The following is a 25,220-nucleotide window of genomic DNA, read 5'->3' on the forward strand; positions in this document are numbered from 1 at the left end:
ACTGCCGTACTGATGGCAAGTTTTTCAATTTAAAAAGGCTACAAGCCAAGACCAAAGTAGAGGGAGTGTTGGTGCATTATTTTCTGTTTGCAAATGATTGTGCACCCAGTGCAGCCTCTGCAGCTGAGATGCAACAGAGTATAGATCAATTCTCTGCTGTCTGTGCTAATTTTGGCCTAATAATTAACACCAAGAAAACTGAAGTGCACCATCCCCCACCACCACACCATTCATAAGTGGAACAATCAGTTACAACAAATAGAGAAGTTTTGAATGCTGTAGATAAGTTCATTTACCTTGGTAGTGTACTTTCCAGGGATGTACACATTGACAACAAGGTTGAAACATGCATTGCCAAAGCTAGCTCAGTGTTTGGGAGGCTGCAAAGAAAAGTATGGGAGGGAAGAGGTATTAGACTGAATACCGCACTGAAGGTCTACAGAGCCATTGTGCTGACCTCATTGTTGTATGCCTGTGAGGAGGTGTCTAGTCTCTCTATTATTGACTCCAAACCATACCGATTGTGTTCCCTTAATTTAATTTTAAAAAAGAATATTTAATTCAAAGACATAACAAGAATAATTTCCTTCCCACCACCACCTAAGTCTTTAGGGAAGGAAAGGGGATTAAGGGCTAAACGAAGTTGCTTTATAGCATGAACCCACCAAGTTCAAAACCCAAAACCCATTTCTGTCCCCATTCCCATTACTGCTTTGCACTTGAGACTTGAAGCCAACCAAAAGTCAAGGACTTTATGAGAAAATAAAAAATTACAAAATAGAACTAAAAGAAGACAGTGTAGAACATGTCATTGGTAAAACTATGGATCTGGAAAATTGATACAGGAGAGATAATTTAAAAATTATCAGAGTACTGAAAGTCATGATCAAAAACATAGTCTAGACATCATGTTTCAAAACATTAACAAGAAAAATCACCCTAACACTGTTGTTGTTGTTGTGTTTGTCCTTCATTTCTTAATTATAATTTATTTTTAACACAGTTTGGAACAGATAAGGCAATTCAAACTTTTGGTCAAGTAATACTTCTTTTTAAAACATTTACAATATGGACCACAAAAGAATTTTTTTTTAAAACTTTAACCAATTGAGACACAAATAATATTTATGTTGCTAACTTCACAAGCTCTTGACCTGATTGTCTCCACAGTTTTACAAAGAATTAAAGGACCCTAATTTATTGCTGTTAGTCTAAAGTCCAATGCCTAATGGCTTAATTTTAGACAGCCTTGGATGTTCCCCTACCATAATCTGTAATGAAATAGATCTGGTATTAAGCTTACAAACCTTTTGACTGTAGGAAATTGCCACCAATAGTAAGGACATTGCAGAGATACAATATCTCCCTAACTTCATGTCAATTCCAGGCAAGATTAGATTATCCACTTTCATTCGATCAGGCTTAAAGTCTGCCAGGTCTAAGTGGGAGAATTCCACCTCAGCCCATGCTGAACAGCCGCTCTCCCACCCTCCCCTTGAGATCACCTATGCAGTTCATTCCAGCGTCTCTTCAGCTTACTGGTATCACGTATTGGAGGCTCAGATCGCCTTTCTTGCTACCCATACCTGGAGTTTGACTCAGAAGAACATTCACTTAATAGTCCCATAGCATCTAAAAATGGCAAGTTCCAATAACCAGTTTCAAATATGATTATAATTTCACTTTGGCTAAGGAACATCTCTTGAAGCAAGTCTTAAGTGGCTTACATGCCTTTCTATACATGTTCTAGTTCCTGATTAAATGGCAATCATTAAATCAAATTTACCATTAAAACCTTGACTTTTCCATCCATGCCAAATTTTACCTGAGGAAACCTTCCTCTAGGAAATTTAGTCTGAAATTCTTTTCTCCAAACTAAAGATGTCATTGATTTGTTCTCAGTAATTAATTCAGTCTATTGTTTTAATATTAAATGCTTTTGCCTCACTTGTAACATGTCCAGTTTTTCTCCTCATCACTCCCCTCCCCCCGCTTCCTAATACCTTACATTCTGATTATTCCTTCCCTCAATGTATCCTCCCCTCCATCATACCCCACTCCTCTCCTATCCCCATCTTCTCTCTTTTCTTGCAGGGTAAGATAAATTTCCATACCCCTATCCCTGTAGTTCTTATTGCCTAATTATATGCTATAAAAATTCTCAACATTCATTTCTAATACTTTGAGTTCCAACTTCTCTCACTTCCTCCCTCCCTCCCCAGTCCTACTGAGAAGGCAAGCAATTCAATACAGACTAAATATGTGTTATTTTGCAAAAGACTTACATAGTAATCATGTTGTATAATACTAATTATATTGCCGTCTGACCTACTCTCCTTATTTCCCCCCCTACAAGTGACCTTGTCCCTTCTCGAGTGTTGTTTCTAGTGACTCCTTTCTCCCATTTGCCCTCCCTTCTAATATTCCCCTTGCTCCACTTGTTGCTTCCTCTCCTACTTTCCTGTGGTGCGTATAAATTTTTATATCGTATTTAGTGGGCATGTTATTCCCTCCTTCAGCCATACGTGGGGAGAGTAGCTTTATTTTTCCCTTCTCTCCCCTTCTCCCTTATCTCCTCCATTGAATAAGATCTTTCTTATCTCTTTTATGAGTCATAGCCTGCCCCATTCCGTTACTCCCTTTCTCTTCCCAGAATTTTCCTCCTTCACCCCTTAATTTTTATTTTATTTTATTTTATTTGTGTGTGTGTGTGAAAATCATCTCTTCTGATATAACACACCCTGTACTCTCTATCTATGTGTATGTGTTTGTGTGTGTGTATGTACGTATGTATATATGTATGTACAATCTCTCCACCTACCCAAATACTGAGAAAAGATTCAATGGTTAAAAATATTTTCTTTCCATGTAGTAATGTAAACAGTTCGGCTTTAGAGAGTCTTTTATGTTTTTCTTTTCTGTTTACTTTTTCATGCTTCTCTTGATTGTTGTCTTGGGAAGTCAAATTTTTAAGTACAGATCTGGTCTTTTCCTCAACATGAAATCTTGAAATTCGACTATATCACTGAATGACCATGTTTTCCCTTGAAGTATTACATTCAGATTTTCTGGGTAGGTGATTCTTGGCTTCAATCACAGTTCCTTTGACTTGTGAAATATCCCACTCCAAGCCCTTCGATCCCTTAATGTTGAAGCTGCCAGATCCTGTGCTATCCTGATTGTATTTCCACAGTATTCAAATTGTTTCTTTCTAGCTGCTTACAGTATTTTCTCCTTGATCTGGGAACTCTGAAATTTGGCCACAATATTCCTAGGAGTTTCTCTGTTTGGGTTTCTTTCAGGAGGTGATCGATGCATTCTTTCAATATTTATTTTGCCCCCTGGTTCTAGAATATCAGGGCAGTTTTCTTTGATAATGTCATGGAAGATGATGTCTAGGCTCTTTTTTTGATCATGACTTTGGGGTAGTCCCATAATTTTTAAATTGTCTCTCCCGGATTTATTTTCCAGGTCAATTGTTTTTCCAATGAGATATTTCACATTATCTTCCATTTTTTCATTCTTTTGGTTTTGTTTTGTGATTACTTGGTTTCTCATAAAGTCATTAGCCTCCATCTGTTCATTCTAATTTTGAAAGAACTGTTTTCTTCAGTGAGCTTTTCAACCTCCTTTTCCATTTGGTTAATTCTGCTTTTTAAAGCATTCTTCTCCTCACTGGCTTTTGGAATCTCTTTTGCCAATTGACTTAGCCTATTTTTAAAGATGTTATTTTCTTCAGCATTTTTTGGGTATCCTTTAGCAAGATGTTGACCCACTTTTCATGATTTTCTTGCATTTCTCTCATTTCACTTCCCAATTCACTTCCCAATTTTTCCTCCACCTCTCTTACTTGATTTTCAAAATCCTTTTTGAGCTCTTCCATGTCCTGAGACCACTAAACATTTATTTTAGATGTTTCGGATACAGAAGCCTTGACTTTTATGTATTTCCTTGATGGTAAGCATTGTTCTTCCTCATCTGAAAGGATAGAAGATATCTGTTTACCAGGAAAGTAACCTTCTATAGTCTTATTTTTTCCCCATTTTTGGGGGCATTTTCCCAACCAGTTACTTGACTTTTGGGTCCTTTGTCAAGAGTGGGGTTTACTCTTGGGGTCTGTAAGATCTCAGTTCTTCCAAAGTGGTACAATCAAGTGTGTATACTGGTCTGAGAGGAAGCAGAAATTTTTGTGCCTAGAATCTGAGTAATAGATTCTTGTCTTCATAACCACCTCACCTCTAGTCCTGCCAAGCCTGCACTGGGGTCTGAGATTCTGATAAGCTGCAGGGCAGGGCCACCATTCAGTTTGAGATAAAGATCAGCTGCTCAAATCCCTCAGGAGTATTATGTGGGGGCTGGGCCTCTACACAGGTCTGAGGTAAGGATCAGCTCCTCAGTGCCCCCAGGGATTTTATGATCAAAGAATGGATGCAGGCTGCTCTAGGGGCTGCTGTGGAAATTGCTCCAGCCTGCCTGCCAATGGAACCTCTGCAGTCACTGCCTGAGGCCAGAGCTATGGGAAGGTCCTTTTCCCTTCTCTGCCAGCTGAAAAAACCCTCTGACTGACCTTTGGTGACTGTGGGTAGAGAGATCTGAGATCTGCTGCTACTGAGGTCTCAGATCTGTGCCACACTGTCAAGGCTGGGCTGGGCTCCACTCCATGTCCAGGTCACCTTGGACTGCAAATCTTCTCCACTCTGTTGTTCTGTGGCTTCTACTACTCTAGAATTTGTTGAGAGTCTTTCTTCACAGGTATTTTATGGCCTGTCTGGAAGAGCTAGCATATATGCGTCTTTCTATTCTGCCATCTTGGCTCCGCCCCCTTAGTTTTTTTATAACTTTCAATTCAGCTTTTATGCTCTCTTCTTTTTTCGTTAATTTATTTTAGTTTTGGACATTCACTTCCATATATTTTAATTTTCTCTCTCTCCCCAACTGTTCCCTCACCAAGATGACCAGCAATTTGATATAAGCTGTACATTCCTCTTAAATATATTTGATATTAAATATATTTCATATTAAATATTTTCACCTTGGTCATGCTTTATAGAAGTTCTATAGAGTTAATGTTGTACAATGAATTAGAGAAACCATGAGAAAGGAAAAAAAACAAAGTGAAACCAAAATTAAAGTAGTCTGCTTCACTCCGTATTCAGACTCCATAGTTCTTTCTCTGTATTCAGATGAAATTTTCCATCATGAGTCTTTTTTTAATTTGGTTCTTATCTTTTTTTTTTTTTATTTTTCATTTTTAACACTGTTCGTATCATATAAAACAATTCCAAGTTTTGGTCAGGTGATATTTCTTTTAAAACATTTACAGTATAGACCACAAACGAATTTTTTTTTAACATTAACCAATTGAAAGAGAAATAATAACTATGTATGCTAACTTCACAATCCCTTGATCTAATTGTCTCAACACCATAACTAAGAAATAAAGGACTCTAACTTATTGTTGTTCATCTAAAGTCCTAAGGCTAGTAGCTTAATTTTAGACTTAACCCCAGTTCCTTTGACTTCTGGAATATCCTATTCCAGGCCCTTCAATCCCTTAATGTTGAAGTTGCCAGATCCTGTGTTTTCTTGATTGTATTTCCGTAATAATAAAATTGTTTCTTTCTAGCTACCTGCAGTATTTTCTCCTTGACCCAGGAACTCTGAATTTGGCCACAATATTTCTAGGAGTTTTTTCTCTTCAGGTACCTTTCAGGAGGTGATTGGTGGATTCTTTCAATATTTGTTTTGCCCTCTGGTTCTAGAATATCAGAACAGTTTTCCTTGATAATTTCATGGAAGATAATGTCTAGGCTTTTTTTTTTATCATGGTTTTCAGGTAGTCTCATAATTTTTAAATTATCTCTCCTAGATCTATTTTCCAGGTAAGTTGTTTTTGCAGTTAAATGTTTCACATTATCTTCTATTTTTTCATACTTTTGGTTTTGTTTTTTAACTGCTTGCTTTATCTAATAGATATTCAGTTCCCTGAACTCAATTCTGTCTTTCAAAGAACTATTTTGTTCAATGAGCTTTTGAGCCTTCTCCTCCATTTGGCTATTTCTGCTTTATAAGGCCTCCTGCTCCTCATTGGCTTTTTGGACCTCTTTTTCCAGTTGAGCTAGCTTTTTTTTTAAAGATGTTATTTTCCTCAGCATTTTTTTTTTGGGGGTTTTTCTTTAGCATGCTGCTAACTCGCTTTTCAAGCTCTTCTATTGACTGAGTCCTATTTAAGTTCACTTTGGAGGCACTGGAGACAGGGGCCTTGACTTCCTCTGACAGTATGCCTTGTTCTTCGTCATCTGAAAGGATTGGAGGAGACACCTGTTCACCAAGAAAGTAACCTTCTATGGTCTTATTTTTTCCCCTTTTTTGGGCATTTTCCCACCCAGTTACTTGACTTCTGAATAATTTCTCAAGAGGATGGTTCTATTGCCCCTCTTCTCCCCAGTTCTCTGTTAAAGGCTGAGATTCGACTCAGTTGCTTGATTTCCCACGGCTTTGGCTTGGTGATGGGGCCGTCAGTCAAGGCTGAGGTTTAGATCAGCTGCTCCCTACTGCCAGAGGCTTTAAGCTGAGCTTCCTGAACAATGGACCCACTGTAGTTGCCTGCAGTCTGCTGCTGCTGCCATCACATGGGGCTTTTGCTGGAGGAACTCCATTCCCCTCTCATCCAGGTGGGAAAGCCCTCCCACACTGACCTTTGGAGGTTACTTCGTTGCTTGTGGGCTGAGGGATCTGGTACCTTCCCTTATGAGAACTCTGCTCTGGAGGTCTGTTCAGGTCTCTTGTCTGCTCAGCATCCTGTGAGCCTTTCCTGTCAGCTTTCCAGGTTACCTTTGGCTGGTAACCTCTTTAGCTCTGTTGTTCTGTAGCTTCTGCTACGCTAGAAATTGTTGAGACTCATTTTTTACAGGTATTTTGTGGGCTGTGGGGGAAGCACTAGAGTATATGCATCTTTCTACTCTACCATCTTGACTCTGCCTCCCATCATGAGTTTTTTGGAATTATTTTAGGTCCTTCAATTGCTGAGAAGGACTAAGTCTATCAAAATCAGACATCACACACTGTGGTTGCTGTTGTATTCAATATTCTCCTGGGTCTGTTCCCTTCACTCAGCATCTGTTCATATAAATCTTTCCAGGTTTTTCTGAAGTTCTCCAGTTCATTATTTCTTACAGCACTAGTAATACTAGTAATACTAGTATTTCATTATATTCATATACCACAACTTGTTCAGCTATTCCCCAGTTGATGGGTATACCCTCAATTTGCAGTTCTTGGACACTACAAAGAAAGCTTCTATAAATATTTTTGTACACTTGGATCAATTTCCAATTTTTATGATCTCTTTAGGATACAGCCCTAAAGCAATATTGTTGGATCAAAGGGTATGCACATTTTTATATTCCTTTGGACATACTTCCAAATTACTCTCCAGAATGGCTGGATCTGCTCAGAGCTGGACCAATCATAAATTAATGTTCCAACTTTCCCACATTTTTTCCAGTTTTTATCATTTTCTGTTTTGTCATGTTAGCCAATTTGATAGATGTGATGTGGTACCTCAGACTTCTTTTGAGTTGTATCTCTTTAATCAATAGTGATTGAGAGCATTTTTTTGTATGATTAGAGATAGCTTTAATTTCTTCCTCTGAAAACTGTTCTTATCCTTTGACCATTTCTCAGTTGAGGAATGAATTGTATTCTGATAAATTTGACTTAATTCTCTATGTACTTTAGAAATAAGGTCTTTATCACAGACACCAGCTGTAAAAATTTTCCCCCAGTTTTCTACTTTTCTCCTAATCTTCTTTACATTGGCTTTGTTTGTACAAAAACCTTTTCAATTTAGTGTTGTCAGAATTATCCATTTTGCATTTCACAATGTTTTCCATCTCTTGTTTGGTCATAAATTTCTCCATTTCCCATGAATCTGACAGATAAACTATTCCTTGCTCCCCTAACTTGTTTATAATATCAAGCTTTATATCTAAATTGTGTACCCATTTGAACTTTATATTATATTGTGTCAGACATTGGTCTGTGCCCAGTTTCTGCTATATTATTTTCCAGTTTTCCCAGCAATTTTTGTCAAATAGTGAGTTCTTATCCTGGAAGCTAGAGTCTTTGAGTTTATCAAACAGTATATTGTTATAATCATTGACCACTACATCTTGTGCACCTAGGCTATGACATACTCCTCTATTTCTTAGCCATTACCAAGTGGTTTTGATGCATGCTGCTTTATAATACCATTGAAGATCTGATATGGCTAGACCATCTTCCTTAGCATTTCTTTTCATTAATTCCCTTGATATTCTATTCCTTTTTTATTCCAGATGTATTTTGATATTATTTTTTCTAGCTCTATAAAATAATTTTTGGTAGTGTGATTGGTATGGCACTGAAAAGGTAGATTAATTTATGTAGAATTCTCATTTTCATTATATTAGCTGGGCCTACCCATGAGCAACTTATGCTTTCCAAATTATTTAGATATGAACTTACATGTGTGGAAAAAGAATTTTTTAATTATATTCATTTAGGTGTTTTTGGCAGGTAGACTCCCAGATATTTTACAACATCTTCAATAACTTTAAATGGAATTTTTCTTTCTATATCTTGCTGATGGCCTTTGTTATTAACATATAGACATGGCTAAAGATTTATGTGAGTTTATTTTATATCCTCAACTTTGTTAAAGTTGTTTATTATTTCAAGTAGCTTTTTTACTTGGCTCTCTAGGATTCTCCAAACATATTATAATTTGACCTACAAAGAGTGATAACTTAGTTTCTTCCTTGCCTATTCTAATTCCTTCAGTTTCTTTTACTTCCCTTATTGGTAAAGCTAATATTTCTAGTACTGTATTAAGTAACAGGGCTGATAATGGACATCCTTGTTTCACCCCTGATCTTATTGGAAATACATCTAGCTTATCCCCATTGCATACATGACTTGCTGATGGTTTTAGGTAGACAGTACTTATCATTTTAAGGAAGGTTCCATTTATTCCTATGCTCTCCAGAGTTTTTAATAGGAATGGGTGTTGTATCTTTTCTAAAGTTTTTTCTCGATCTATTGAGATAATCATATGTTTTCTCTTAGTTTCGTTGTTGGTATGATCAGTTATGCTGAAAGCTTTCCTAATATTAAACCAACTCAGCATCCCTGGTATAAATACTACCTGACAAAAGTGTGTTATTCTCATGAAAAGTTGCTGTAATCTTTTTGTTAATAACTTACTTAAAAGTTTTGCATCTATATTCATTAGGGACATTGGTCTATAATTTTCTTTCTCTGTTTTGCCTCTTCTCAGTATAGGCACTGGTATGATATTTGAGCCCTCAAAAGAATTTGGTAGGACTCCTTCTTCACCAATTTTCCAAAATAGTCTATGCTTTACTGGAATGAACTGTTGTTGAAATGTTTGATAAAATTGACATATAAATCTATCTGGCCCTGGAGATTTTTTCCTAGGGAGTACATTGCTTTCTAGTTCAATTTCTTTTTCAGAGATCGGGTTATTTACATATTTACTCCCTCTTCTGTTAATTTAGGTAATATATAGTTTTTGTAAATATTCATCCATTTAACTAAGGTTGTCAAATATATGGGCATACAATTGGGCAAAATAATTTCTTATTATTGTTCTACTTTCCTCTTCATTGGTGGTGAGTTCACTCTTTTCATTTTTGTTTTTGGTAATTTTTTTTCTTCTTTCTTTCTTTACAAATTGACAAAAAAATTATCAATTTTATTATTTTTTTCATAAAAACAGCTCTTAATTTAATTTTTAGTTCAACAGTTTTCTTAATTTCAATATTATTATTATTATTATCTTCTTTGGTTTTCAGTATTTCTAATTTGGTATTTAATTGGGGATTTTCAATTTGTTCTTCTTCTACGTTTTTTAGTTTCATGTCCAATTAATTGATCTCCTCTTTCTTCATTTCTTTCATGTAAGCATACAGAGATATAAAACTTCCCCTAAGAACTCCTTTCGCAGTGTTCCATAAGTTTTGGTATGTTGTGTTATTATTGTCATTCTCTGGAATGTAGTTAACGATTGTTTTCATGATTTGCTATTTGACCCATTCATTCTTTAGAATTAGATTTAGTTTTCAATTAATTTTAGTCTATCTTTCTGATGCCCTTAACTACAAATAGTTTTTATTGTGTCATGATCTGAAAAGGATGCATTGACTTTCTCTCTTTCTGCCTTGGATTGTGTGGTTTTTGTGCCCTAGTACATGATTAAATTTTGCTTATGTTCCATGTACCACTGAGAAAATGGTATATTCATTTCCATCTCCATTCAGTTTTCTTTAGAGGTCTACCATATCTACCTTTTTTAAAATTTTATTCACTTCGTGAACTTCTTTCTTCTTTATTTTGAGGTTAGATTTATCTAGTTCAGAGAGGGGGAGGTTGAGGTTCCCCACTAGTATAGTTTTGCTGTCTATTTCTTCCTGTAACTCCCTTCACTTCTCCTCTAAGTATTTAAATGTTATACTTCTTGGTGCATACATGTTTAGTAGTGATATTACTTCATTGTCCATGGTGCCTTTTAGCAGGCTATAGACTCTTTCCTTGTTTCTTGATTAGGTCTACTTTTGTTTTTGCTTTGTCTGAGATCAGTTTTGCTATCCCTGCCTACTTTACTTCAGCTGAAGTATAATATATCCTCTTTCAGCCTTTTAGCTTTACCCTGTGTTTATCCCCTTGTTTCAAATGTGTTTCTTGTAAACAACATGTTGTAGGATTATGATTTTTAATACATTCTTCTATCTGCTTCTGTTTTGTGGGGGAGTTGATCCCATTCACATTCACAGTTTTGATTACTATCTATGGCTTTCTCTATCCTATTTTATTTACCAACCCTTTTAATACTTTTATTTCTCCCTTTTCCCTTCCCTTCCTTATAATAGTTTTGCTTTTGACCACTGCCTCCCTCAGTCTTCCATCCACCCCTTCTTTTTTCTTTCCCTTTTCCCTTGCTACTTCTTTCCTATCTTCTAACTTCCTCTCCTTTTATTTCCCATTTTTCCTCCTATTACCTATAGGGCATGTTAGATTTCTCTATTTTATTGAGTATGTTATTCCCTTCTTGAGTCATATCCCAATGAGCATAAAGTTCAAGAAATGTTCATCTCCCTCCCTTCTTTTCATCTATTATAATGATTTTGTGCCTCCCCATGTGATATAATTTAGCCTTTTCTCCCTCCTCCTTTTCTCTTCTCTATTTACAATTCCTATGCACCCCTCAGGTAGGTTTTATAATGATCATATCAGTTAATTTAGGCCCACAGCTTCTTTTTATATCCCTTTCAATTGTCACAATAAATATATATTTCTAAAGATTAACTAGTATCATCTTCCCATATAGGGCTGTAAATTGTTTGACCCTATTGAACAACAAGTTTTTTTTTTTTTTATTTACCCTTCTATGCATCTCTTGAGTCTTAAATTTAAAGGTTAAAATTTCTGTTGAGCTCTGGCCATTTGAGTAGGAAAGTCTGGAAGTCACCTATTTCAGTGAATGTCCATCTCCTCCCTTGAATGATCATGATAAATTTTGCTGGGCAGGTAATCCTTGCTTGTAATCCCAGCTCCTTTGCCTTACAAAATATCATATTATAAACTGTGATCTTTTGATGTAGGATCTGCAAGGTCCTGCATAATCCTGACTGTGGTCCTATGATACCTGAATTAATTCTTTATGGCTGCTTGTGGGTATTTTCTTCTTAGTCTCATAATTCTGAAGTTTGTCTACAATTTTCCTTGGAGTTTTCAATTTGGGATCTATTTCAGGTGGTGATTAGTGGATTTTTTCCATGACCAATTCATCCTTTGGTTCACGGCAATTTTCCTTGATTTCTTGAAAGATGCTGAACAGGCTCTTTTATCATCATGATTCTCATGTAGACCAACAATTTTTATTTGTCCTGGACAATTTTCTAGGTCAATTATTTTTCCAATGAGGTATTTTACATTTTCTTCTTTTTCTTCTTTCTTTTGATTTTGTTTGATATTTGATAGAGTCATTAGCTTCCAGTTGCCTAATTCTATTTTTTTTAATGCATTGTTTTCTTCAGGTAGCCTTTGTACCTCCTTTTTCATTTGCCCAATTGTACTTTTTAAGAAGTTATTTTCTTCAGTGTATTTTTTCCTTTTTGTCAATTGTATTTTTAAGTTTTTATTCTGCCTCTCTTATTTGCCTTTTAAAATCTTTCTTGAGCTCTTCCAAGGAGGCTTTTTGGGCATGAGACCAGTTCAAATTCCCCTTTGAGGTTTCAGATGTGAGTGTATTGACCATATCTCCCATTCCTGAGTTTGTGTTTTGATCTTCCCTATCACCAATATATTTCTCTATGGTCACTGAGTTTTGTTTTGATTCTTCTTGCTCATGTTATTTGGCTTTTTGTTTTGTTTTGGCTGTCCAATTTGATCTCTTTTTCTGGGTCACAGAGGTCACTGTTCCCAATTTATTTTGCTGTGAGCTAAAGGCCTAGTTACCAAGTTTCTGTACTGGGGCCTCAGGTGCTTTCAGTAATATGTTGTAGTCTTGTAGTTTACCTGGTGCTGAACTGGAGGCAGTGTGTGCCTGGTGTTAGTGGTTGCCTGCTCCTCTACCATGGGGCTCAAGGCTTCCTGCTGGTGCACCTAGGTGGGGCATGTCTTATAATGGTCCCTTTCTGCCACGGGAAGAGTGAGATTTCCCCTTATTCCCTTAGATTCCCAAGCTACAGTTAAAAGACTGCTGTACCCTGTCTTTCTGCTTACTCTACTACTCCAGGATTTTTTGTGGGGCGATATTCTCTGGGTATTTCAAGGTCAAGAGAAGGAGAGAGTGATTTACTGTTTACTCGGTCATCTTGGCTCTCTGAAGTTTAAATAAATTATTTTCAAACATTCAGTCTGTGGGCTGATAACTCCAGGATTAGCTACTGCTGTTACTGCTGCCACAGGCCCTGAGTAGGACTGTGCCTCTCTCTCACCCAGCTCCATCAGAGCCACTTCCTGCAGGAAGAGGTCTAGGAGTCGCCACTCTTGCCAGCAATTCAGTCTGCTGAGGTCCACTCAGGCCTCACTATGATAAGTTCTGTGCAGGTACAACCTGCACTCTGTGCTATGCTCTTCTCTTTCCCCCTCATAAAGAGGCTTCTTAGTTCTTCTTAACTTTCAGTTTTCATACTTCTGCAGAATGGTATGGTCTACACATTTGGGGTTGTTGATATTTCTCTCTGAAATTATAATTCTAGGTTTTGATTCATTCAGCCTTGACATTTTATATGATTTATTTGGCATATGTTAAAGTGATAATATCTATCTTTGCTGTACTCCTTTTGTAATCTTAAACCAATCAGTTCAATGTTTGGTTCCTATTGTTGTTTCTTTATATGCACACAAGTTCCTCAGGAGAAAAATAAGATTATTTAGTACTCCCATCTCTTTTGGGACTTGACAAATGTTCTTGTGATCCATACACTGTCTAAGATTTTACCATAGTCAGTGAAACAGAAGTAGTTGTTTTTTTTTTTCTGGAACTCCTTTGCTTTCTTTATAATCCAGTGAGTTCTGGAAATTTGTTTTTTTAGTTCCTCTGCCTCTTTGAAAGCCAGAATGTTCTTCTGGTAATTTTTGGTCATGGTTGCAGAATCTTAAACATAATCTTTCTGGCATGTGAAATGAATTGTATGGTAACCGGAACATTTCTTGGCATTGCCCTTCTGTATGAATAGGATAAAAATTCATCTTTTCTAATCCATTGACCACTGTTGTATTTTCGAAATTTACTGGGATGTTGAGTTCAGCACTTTAATTGAATCATTTTTTAGGATTTTAAATAGTCTTGGAATTTTAACATCTCCACTACCCTTATTATTGGAAATGCTTCCTAAGACTCAGTAAGGCCCATGTGACTTATTCCTTCAAGATATCTGGCTCTAGTTTAGTACACATAACCGTAATGGTTATTGGTGATGTTAAAATCTTTCTTGCATAGTTCTTTTGAGTATTCTTGCCACCTCTTCTTAATTTCTTCTGTTTCTGTTATGTACCTGTTATTTTTGTCTATTATCATGCCCATTTTTACATGAAACTGTCCTTCTATATTTCTAAATTTTCTGAAGAGATTTCTTGTCTTTCTCATTCAATTGTTTTATTTCATTTTTTGTACTGCTCATTTAAAAAACCTCTTCATATATCTTTGTGATTCTCTGGAATTCTTCATTCAGTTATCTTCCCTTGACCTGTGCTTTAAGGAGATCAAGGATTCCAAGGGGTGGATATGAGGAAGTAGTATACCTCAGACATGGGCAAAAACCCATACAAAGATAAGGAGATGGTGATGAAATATCAAGTTGTACAATTGAAATAGGATGGTATGGTTGAATGAGAGTGTGAAGAAGAGACTGTTATGTAAGAATCTTGGATAATTAAAAAATAAAATTTCTCATGAAATAACAAGCTTCTATTAGATATGTGTGTGTATTTAATGTCATAGTAACAAAACTGTCTCTCTTGTCACCATCCCTTTCTTACCTTCATTTTCTATATTCCTGGTATTAAAAGTTTTACTTGTATTTTCATCTTTCATTTATGTGTTTACATCTTTGTCATTGTATACCAAGTCCTTCTTCCTTTCAAATAAAAGCTCTTTCTTGCAACAAAAATCATAGTCAAGTGAAGCATATTATTAGCATATTTGGTTATATTGCAAAAGATATGTTTTATTCTGCATCTCTAGTCCATAACCTTTCTGAAAAGTTGTGGGAATTACATTTTATCATTATTCTTATGATATCATGATTGATAACTACATTCATTAGAATTTTGAATTCTTTCAAGATTTCATTCAGATTACTTTGTACATTAGATAAATTGTTCTGCTAGTTCTGCTGACTAAATGAATAGAGGGAATACTCATAAAGATGAACTCTCATATTCTCAAACTCATGAACCAAGACAAACTAAAACCAATGGTTTAGTATCTTTTAAATTTCTTTTTTATTAGATCAAGTGGAAAATGAAACAAAATATTTATTGATGGATGGTGGGATCTTGTAGCTGTGGTTGGTCCTTTGGCAAAAGGGCAAAAATACACTTTATTGATTACCTAATTCTGGCTCTTATTTTTGTTTTCTTAAGAGGATATAGGTGCTATGTATTACTCTAGCTCCTTAAAATAGTAATCCTTGAATGTTTATGCAATGCTGTTTATCCTTATATTATTATAATAATGTGGATGTTTCTTAACCTATTTAAATACTGATCAATGCCCTTCTGTGGGGGAAAGATAGGAAATAGGTGATAAGATGGTTTCTACCACCCATTTGCCACGCAATAGATGCAACTGTGTAGTTTAGCGTTAAAAATGTTTTTAAAGCAAGAAGCAGATTTCCCATAGATCAGAAGTAATTGATTTGTGATTTGATTATCTATTATTACATTATCCTTATTGGCACCTTTATTGCTTCTAGTGGGGAGGAAAAGCAAAGAAGTGGAGAAGTAAATTTTAAAATTCTGGAGTTGGAAGAGAACTTAAAGATCTAGTCTAATAACATCAGTTTTCCAATGACAGAACTGAAGTCTAAAGAGCTGAAGTGATGTTCCCAAGACCACATATGAAGTTTGAAGCAAATCTTCTGACTATGAATCTAGTGTCCTTTTTACTCCATGATTTTGTGACTGATCTTTTTACCTAACTTTTTGAAACTGCATGAGATGGTATGGACTATATACAAACATAAAAATACACTATTCATTATAAAAACTTCAAAACATTTCAACTTCAATAAATCACAAATGTTCCCATTCCAGATCATGAAAAGTCTCAGTGAAATGCATAAGCAACTTTCACAACTCCCTAAGTAATTCAATATTTCTCTCAATGTAGTGACAGCTACCAACCTTTTCAGCATTTCTTAAACCTTCTATGGTTCTAGTACCTCTGTCTTGTCAGTTGATGACTTTGTCTTACATTTCATGGAAATAAAAACAAAAATGTTTGATCCAAACATTGTTAAAAAGTAAAGGAATTCATTAAATTTATGAACTGGCGAATGAAGACAGTTTATAACCTATAGTGATAGATCCTCTCAACATCAGTAATGTCTTCTCATTTGTTAGCTCATGGTCTGTTCAGACATTCGTTATCATCCTATATTTTTCCTCACTTTCTTGTGTACTCATTGAGAAGGGAATTAATCTGTACCTCCACTTTCTTAACCTACTTCTCTCTAGTTTCTGACTTAGTTATTCAATGGAAACTCTTCTCCCCAAAGTTAACAATTATAGATCTAATTTTTCCTAATCTGCATCCTTGATTTCAAGTCTTTGACATTGGTAATCACCCTCTTCTACTAGATACTTTCTTCTCTTCATTTTTCATGGTATTTTTATATCTTGACTCTCTTCCTACCAATCTGACCACTCCTCAATTTCCGTTGTTCATACAGAATAGGCTACTTAACTGTGAGGGCTCCTGAAAACTTTGTCTTGGATCCTCTTTTCTTATTCTATACTGTCTCATTTTGTACTCTCATTTAACTCCCATGTGTTTAATGGTCACTTATATGCGGATTATTCTCAGATCTACCTATCCTGTCCTAGACCTCTCTCCTGATCTCCGATCTCCCGTCTCCAAATGCCTATTGGTAATCTTGAACTGTATATGTCTCATAAATATCTCAATCTGTTGTCAGCTCTTCTCATTTCTAGTTTTGCAACATCTATTGTATATGTCTCTGTCTCTATGCTCAACTCTCAACTTCATAGAGGCTTCAGCACTTCATGCTAAACTATTGCTACAGCCTTGAAGTCTGTGTCCTGGCTTTTAGTCTTTCCCAATTCTATGGCAACTTTCACTATGTGATGTGAAATATCACAAAGTGATATTTCAAAAGCACAGTTCTTACTCTTATCAACCCAAACCAATACATTCCATTGACTCCCTATTAATACACGGATGAAATATAAAATCTTATTAGACTTTTAAACAATTTCCTCTCTTTTCAATATTCTTGTATTCACCTTCACATACTCTATGATCTAATGACATCTGCTACTTGCTGATCTTTGCATATAATACTCTATCTTTTGACTATGCATCTTTTTCTGGCTATTGCCCGTACCAGAGACACTCTTCCTCCTCCTCTCTACCTTCTGAATTCCTTTAAAGGATCAGCTTCTGAATGAAGTCTTTCACAGTTCTTTCAACAAATGGTGATTTTTCTCAGAAATTGCCTCCTATACATCTTGGGTATACATAGCTTGAATGTTAGTTCCTACCATTAGAAAGTGAGTTCTAAAAGGGCAGAAGCTATGTTTATCCTTTTCTTTCTATTCCCATTACTTAACACAATGATTGTCACACAGCACTTATGAAAGGCTCATTGATCACTTGCTTGTATAGCTTGTTATATGTCATATTTAAACCTCCACCTTAGAGTATCATTAAACATCACAATTATGAAAATTAGAATGTATCATAATGACAAACTGTCCTCATTACATATACATTGTTAAAGTTCTTATTTTTCTCTTCTGATAAGAAAATGGAAACATTTCACCTTTCATTAGCAGAAAGAAAATTCACGAAGTAAATTCTACCCTAAGTCACCAAATATACATTTGGGTTGTGGTTTCCTGATTTATGATCCTTTTTTTACTAACCTAGAAAAGAGATTGCAATACTTATATTACTAACCTTGGTATGCTGTAGTTTTTGAGTGGATAAGGATTAAATGAAATAATGCATGCAAAATGACTGTATATAATCATAAAGCACTTTTTCAGTATTAGTGTCAGTGTCAGTTTTAAAAAGAATGTATCTTTCAGATGTGGTAAAATAGTCCAGATAGCTAGGAATAAATATTGCAAGACTAAGTAAAATGATTCAGCACTTGATGAGGTGGGTCATACTGTGGATTTCTAAGTAGGTTTGAATCTATGGAATGATATTTCTGCATGAATATATGCCCGTCACTAATAAAGTAAGTCATAATTGACAGAAATGACTCCGTGTTTGACCAACAAATGGCCTTCCTACTTACCTGGAAGTTCCTATATACACAATACTGGTTGAGTATGCTACACTTCAACAAGGAATAAAAAGCTCTCTTGATCATAATCAGTTTGGAAAACTCCTTCTAATCTGGGTAAGCAACATTACCTTCCTGAGCTTAATACCCCTGTGATCAAAAAGGAATGAAGGAGGTTGCATTCTAGACAACTGTAACGTTAAGAGTTGATAAGATCTTCCCTGCCCATTAATTGCCCTCACTTTGAAACACTTACGTGAGGAATATATATATATATATATATATATATATATATATATATATATATATATATATATATATATATATATATATATATATATATATAATACATACTAATGTATAATATAATGTATGTATATATTCATATATATATATATACATACATACAGTGTGTGTGTGTGTGTGTGTGTGTGTGTGTGTGTGTATGTATTTTGAGTTGGTGTTTTGATTTGGGGGTTAGTTAATGAGGAGAATTTGATTTCTTCATCGACACTCTGAGTAGCGGTATGTTCAAACCGCAGACTGCTTTTGATGTTGTACAAGTCAAGTGATCAAATATACTCTTTATGTGACTTGACAAAACAAAGTTTAAATTTAAAAAAGATCTCGAACATCAAGGGAAATTATGAAAGCTTGGGGTAAAGATTAGATAGCACTTGCAAACATCAAAACTTATCCTTCATAAAGTAGCAGGCATGAAAAGCATCTGGTATTGGACAAAGAGAGAGAGAGAGAGAGAGAGAGAGAGAGAGAGAGAGAGAGAGAGAGAGAGAGAGAGAGAGAGAGAGAGAGAAGAATCAATAAAATAAATTAGATAAGTGAGAATATCAGAGGAAAAAAATCAATAAACCAGTGTTTTTTAAACCAGAAAACATTTTTTAAGGAAAAAGTTATCCATTTGATAAAAAAAATAATGCTGGTTATCCTGAAAAGCAATATTGCAGAAATTTGTGCTAAACGAACACCTCACGCCATATTCCATAACATATTCTAAATTGTTATGTGGCCTAACTATTAAATACAGTACTATAAAAATTAGCAGAGAGGGAGACTGCATAACTCTCATAGCTTTATGCATTCTTATTCTCATCCTTAAGCAATTAAGAAACAGAGACAATTACAAAAGATAAAATAGATAACTGATTACTCATAAATTTATGATAAAAAAATTAATACACTTGGGGAGGAGGTGGTTATCTTGGAAATGACATTTGAATCAAATCTCTGTGGTAAGGGTTTGGTATCCAAACTATATGTTATATAGATAATGTACATTTACATATATGTATAAGTCAGTATATACATACACACATACACATCACATGTGCACATGGATGAATGTATGATATGACTTATACCTTTAAACATATACACATACATAAATGCATGTGTATATGTTTCATATATGCATACATATTGTCCCCAAAGCATTTCTCAATAGATTAGTGTTGAAAGTGAAGCAAATAATTCTGAAAAGAATTGCAAACCATGATAGTCACATGAAAGAATGTTCTGAATTATTAATGATGAGAGAAATACAAGTCAAAACAACTCTGTTGTTTTATCTGTTTTTCTCCAAAATAGCAAAGATGACAAAAGATGAAAAGAGTTAATATGAGAGTGCAGTAGGAGGATAATTGCACTAGTGCATTATTGCTGTGGCTGCGAATCTGTACAGTCATTTTGGAAAGGGATTTGGAATTATGCAAATGAAGTGACTAAAATGTCCATACTCTTTACTCTAGAGATTTCATTATTAGGCTTATACCCAAAGGAAGCCATTCATAAAACCAACAGTCCCTATATGCAACAATATATATATTTATACAATTCATTTTTTATGATAATAAAATTTGGAAATAAATTGTGGTACGTTAATAAAATGTAACATTACAATTCTGTAAAAAATGATGAATATAATTAATACAGAAAATAATGGCTAGATCTATATGAACTGATATAGAATACCCTGAGCAGAACCAAGAAAACAATATAAAGAAAGACCTAAATGAAAAGAACCACAGCAAGAAAAAAAATCTTAAGAGAATGTTAAAAAAATTTATTTTAAAAAAGTATGTTTGCAGGGAATCAAGAACCACTCAGAAAAGATAAGGGAATCATCTTACCCCTTACAGAGGTAGAAGTGACACAAAAGTTATACATTGTACATATTTTCAAACATTTTCTATGAATTGATATCAGTTACGTTGTTTCCTTATTTTTTCTCTAAAAATACTTTGTATTTTGTGTGATGATTCCCTAGAGACAGTTGGTAGATAGAGTACTCAGCCTGGAGTCAGGAAGACCCATCTTTCTGAGCTTAAATCTGGCCTCAGTCACTTATTAGCTTTGTGTTCCTTAACTTAACTTTGTTTTCCATATTTTCTCATTTATTAAATGAGCTGGAGAAGGAAACACCTCTTGTATTTTTCAAGAAAACACCAAATGGATCAATAAAGAATCAGACACAATTGAACAACAACAACATACCTGTAGGTAGGGAGAAGTTGATATTATAGGGAACTTGCAATGTGAAAAACAAAAGACATTAATCAAAATTCATTTCAAATATACACACATATGTATTCATATGCATACAAATACATACGCATGCACACATTTTATACACAAACACACACACAGATAAAGATATTCTCATGTGGAAATCCAAGGAAATCGGGCAGAATCATGGTGAAAAGCATTTGGGTGAAGATCATAGGAAGAAGAAACAAGTGATTTATTATTAAAATACACTACAGGGCAGATAAGCCATCTTATCTGAAAAAGTAAGCAACCCTGAAGGAGAGAAATGAGGCAATGTATGCCAGGTAAGTCAACCAACCAGTAACACATTGATCACCATCTCCCCTCAGGCTCTGAAGAATGCTGACCAAATTGAACCCCAAAGTCATGAGATTAGCAATGTCTTTCCTTGCTTTCAACCCAACTCCTGTAGATATCATTGAGGGGATTTTCTCATTCTGGAAATGGGATCCTTTTTATTACTTCTAGTCTTCTTTCCAGCTTTGAACTTTTGATCTTATGCTCAAAGTGATTGTTATCAAAATAATTGACAATAGGAAGGAAGTAAAGATATTTAATTCTAGTTTTGTTTTGTCTATTTTCTTTGCCAAAGTGAAAGATCTAAATTTCCATGGAAAGAACAAATATTTACTAATATGAATTTGAAATGAAAGTTAAGAATGAAGATAATCAGAAAACACTGAGGTGTCGTTGACAAATTCAAGTCACCTGGCACAGAAAAATTGCACCTTTAGCTACTAAAAGAATAGACCCATAATTTCTAAACCACTCTCAGTGATATTTCAAAGATCATAGACAACAGGAGAGATACCATGAGACTAGAGAAAGATACATGTTTTGTGAGTTTCAAAAAAAGGGAAAAGAATAGAATCGAAGAAATTAAAGTTAGATTTTGATCCTTGGGAAAATTCAACGCATATTATTACATACATAGATAGTGATTAGACAAGAAAGCAATGATCATAGAGTTAGAATGCTTTCACCAAGAAGAGGTCATACTATAAGAACCTTATTTTCCGGTTTTTTTAGAGAGGATTATGAAAGTACTAGGTCAGAAGAATTCTAGGGATATAGAACATCTAGATTCTAGTAAAATGCTATCCTTGTGAGAGAATTAGAGAGATGAAGGCTTTATGGTAGCAAACTCAGATGAATTCAGAATAAGTAGAATAGTTGAACTCAGAAAGGCTCTTTATCATCCTACAAAGAGATTCCTAGTAGAATGATGAAAGGAACTCTACTTGACCCCCCCAACATCTTTGCTGATGATTTATATAGAGGCATGAACATCATATTTCTCAGATTCACAGATGATTCAAAGCTGGAAAAGATAACATTCCCTGGATCGAAAAATCAAATAGGCTGACAGAGCATTGGGTTAAATTTAGTGAGATAAAATTCAATGGAGAGAAATTTAAAGTGTTATGCTAAAGTTTTAGAAATCAACTTCCTAAATATAATAAGGGCTTAGATTTTTTCTTAGTTCTTCTAAAGGAAAGAAAAAGATCTAGGAGTTTTAGTGAACTTCAAGCTTAATCTGAGGCAATAATATAATGTGATATCCACGAAAAATAACGTAACATCGGACTGCATTAAGAGATGTGTAGCTTCCAAGAATAAGGAAATTATTGTCTATTTGTCTAGAGTATTAGGTTATGTTATATTTTTGGGGAGGAGGGTGCATACGGAGTTAGACTATGTGTGTGTTCATTCTTTGTTGTCAAAGAAGACCATGCCATCAGAGAAAAAAATGACATGACACTTGACTTTGTTTTCAGTGAGGGAGGGCTGTGAAGGTCATCAGCCTCACTTCTTCTTCAGAGTCAACTGAATCCAGTGACCAGATATTCATCAGGATGACTGGAGATGGGGGAGGAGCCAAGATGGCGGAGTAGAAAGCCACACATACGCTAGCTCCGAACCCACAGCCCATAAAATATCTGTAAAGAAGAACTCCCAACAAATTCTGGAGCAGCAGAAGCCACAGAACAAAGGAGTGGATGAGATTTCTGTTCCAGAGAGCCCTGAAAACCTGACGTGAAAGGTCTGTCGCACACCAGACCAGAGCAGAGCCCATCCCTGCCTTGGCCCTGTGGCACCGAGAGGAGCAGATCCGAGCAGGTTTCAGGGATGGAATGTCCAGCACCCGCGCAGGTCCCTCCACCCACAGGTGACAAGGGGCGGTGAGAGAATCTTTTTGGGTGGCCGAAAGGGGAGTGGGGTGTCCCCGTGGCTTGGACTCCCTCAGGAGGCAGTGGAGGGGGTAGCAGAGGACAGGGGCTCCCCAAGCAGGCAGGAGCCCGGATCCATTGTTGAAGGTCTCCACATAAACCCCCAGAGGGAACTGAGTCCCCCGTGGCGGCTCTGCCCCCACCCCAGCACCTGAACTTAATCTCACACTGAATAGCAGCCCTGCCCCCACCCAAAGCCCTGAGGCTGGGAACCAGCATTTGAATCTCAGACCCCAAGCTCTGGCTGGGCGGATCTGGAGGTGAAGTGGGGGTGGAAAGAAAACTCAGAAGTCAAGTCACTGGCTGGGAAAATGCCCAGAAAAGGGAAAAAAAATAAAACCATGGAAAGTTACTTTCTTGGTGAACAGATAACTCCTCCCTTCCTTTCTGATGAGGAAGAACAATGCTTACCATTAGGGAAAGACACAGAAGTCAAGGCTTCTGTATCCCACACATCCAAAATGAATATACCATGGGCTCAGGCCATGGAAGAGCTCAAAAAGGATTTTGAAAATCAAGTAAGAGAGGTGAAGGAAAAACTGGGAAGAGAAATGAGAGAGATGCAAGAAAAGCATGAAAAGCAGGTCAACACCTTGCTAAAGGAGACCCAAAAAATGCTGAAGAAAATAACATCTTTAAAAATAGGCTAACTCAATTGGCAAAGGAGGTTCAAAAAGCCAATGAGGAGAAGAATGCTTTCAAAAGCAGAATTAGCCAAATGGAAAAAAAGGTTGAAAAGCTCACTGAAGAAAACAGTTCTTTCAAAATTAGAATGGAACAGATGGAGGCTAATGACTTTATGAGAAACCAAGAAATCACAAAACAAAACCAAAAGAATGAAAAAATGGAAGATAATGTGAAATATCTCGTTGGAAAAACAACCGACCTGGAAAATAGATCCAGGAGAGGATGACTGGAGAGGATTCAGGATGAGGCACAGTTGGGGTTAAGTGACTTGTCTAAGATCACATAGCTAGTGAGTGCCAAGTGTCTGAGGTGAGATTTGAACTCAGGTCTTCCTGTCTCCTGCACTGGTGCTCTATACACGGGGCCACCTAGCTGCTTCAGTTAGACTATGTGATCACTGAAGTACCATCCAATTCTGAAATTGTATTTCTGAAATTCTGTTTCTGAAATCCTTAACTATATCTTATTCAGTTTCTCTCCACTTCAATTTTAAAATTCCTTTCCTTTATTTTACTGCATTTTACTCAATCATCTGCTACAGATTTTTTTTGTACCTTTGGCCTTTAATATAATACTGGACACATTAAGACGGGACTAGTTTAATGCAATTCAAGAGACAATTAATGTATGGCAATTATATGAGAGGCATTATATTAGAGGCTGAAGGTACAAAAATGAAAACTAGTATGGTCTCTGTGCTAGTTTATCAACTCAAAGGCTTTATAATCTTACAGCAGAATTAGGACTTGTAGGCAAATAAATATGATACAAAGACAAATGACAAGTCTGAACAAAGTACTACAAGCAGATTTGAGGGGAAAGAAATCACTTTTACCTGCTGGGAGATCAGGAAATTGCTATTTGATTGATGGATTATTCCAGTGAGTATAATTATCTCCATTAAATATTAGGTTTTCATAAAGATTTTCAGTAGTGATTCTAAAATGAGATATAAACTTTTTAATAATACTAATCTTTTTTATAATACTTTATAATTTATCATCTCTCTCTTTCAATCTCTCTCTCTCTCTCTCTCTCTCTCTCTCTCTCTCTCTTTCTTTCTCTCACACACATCTATAATTCCTCTGCTATGACAGCACTATTTGGTTGTATACTTCCATTAATCAAATACCTGGAGTTATAGGTAACCAGTTTAATTATTTTTTGGGAGGAGGTGTTGCTAGTTTCCTTCATCGTTAAAAAAACAAAAACAAAAACAAAAAAACACCCGATATCCTAACTAAAAGGGATGACTGACATTTGAAATCAATTCTGCAGATCTTTGGAAAATATGGATATTTACTTCCACTTATGGTGACATAGATAGATGCATAGATAAAGCATTTATTAGACACTTATGTACTAAGCGCTATGCAAACAAATACTCACAAGCAAGTCTGTCCATGAAGCTCTTTGTTTTCAGTGGAAGAAGATTTCACATAAAGGGCAGCTAGAGGGTGGTGGTGAAGGAAGGATTCCCATAGCCAATAGTATGATTTGGACTTAGTGACTGGGAAGTGAGGTGGAGGCTTGATTCCAGCTCAGGGTGATTCCGGGGGTTGGATCAAGATTAGAGTTGGATTATTTTTAGTGGGAAAAATGAAGATATTTTCCAATTATTAAAATATTTTGTTACAGCTAATTGAAACACTGCCATATAGTATAAAACTACTTTGTGTCACAATTTTTT

Source organism: Notamacropus eugenii, chromosome 3 (assembly GCF_028372415.1).
Source record: "Notamacropus eugenii isolate mMacEug1 chromosome 3, mMacEug1.pri_v2, whole genome shotgun sequence".
Taxonomy (NCBI): domain Eukaryota; kingdom Metazoa; phylum Chordata; class Mammalia; order Diprotodontia; family Macropodidae; genus Notamacropus; species Notamacropus eugenii.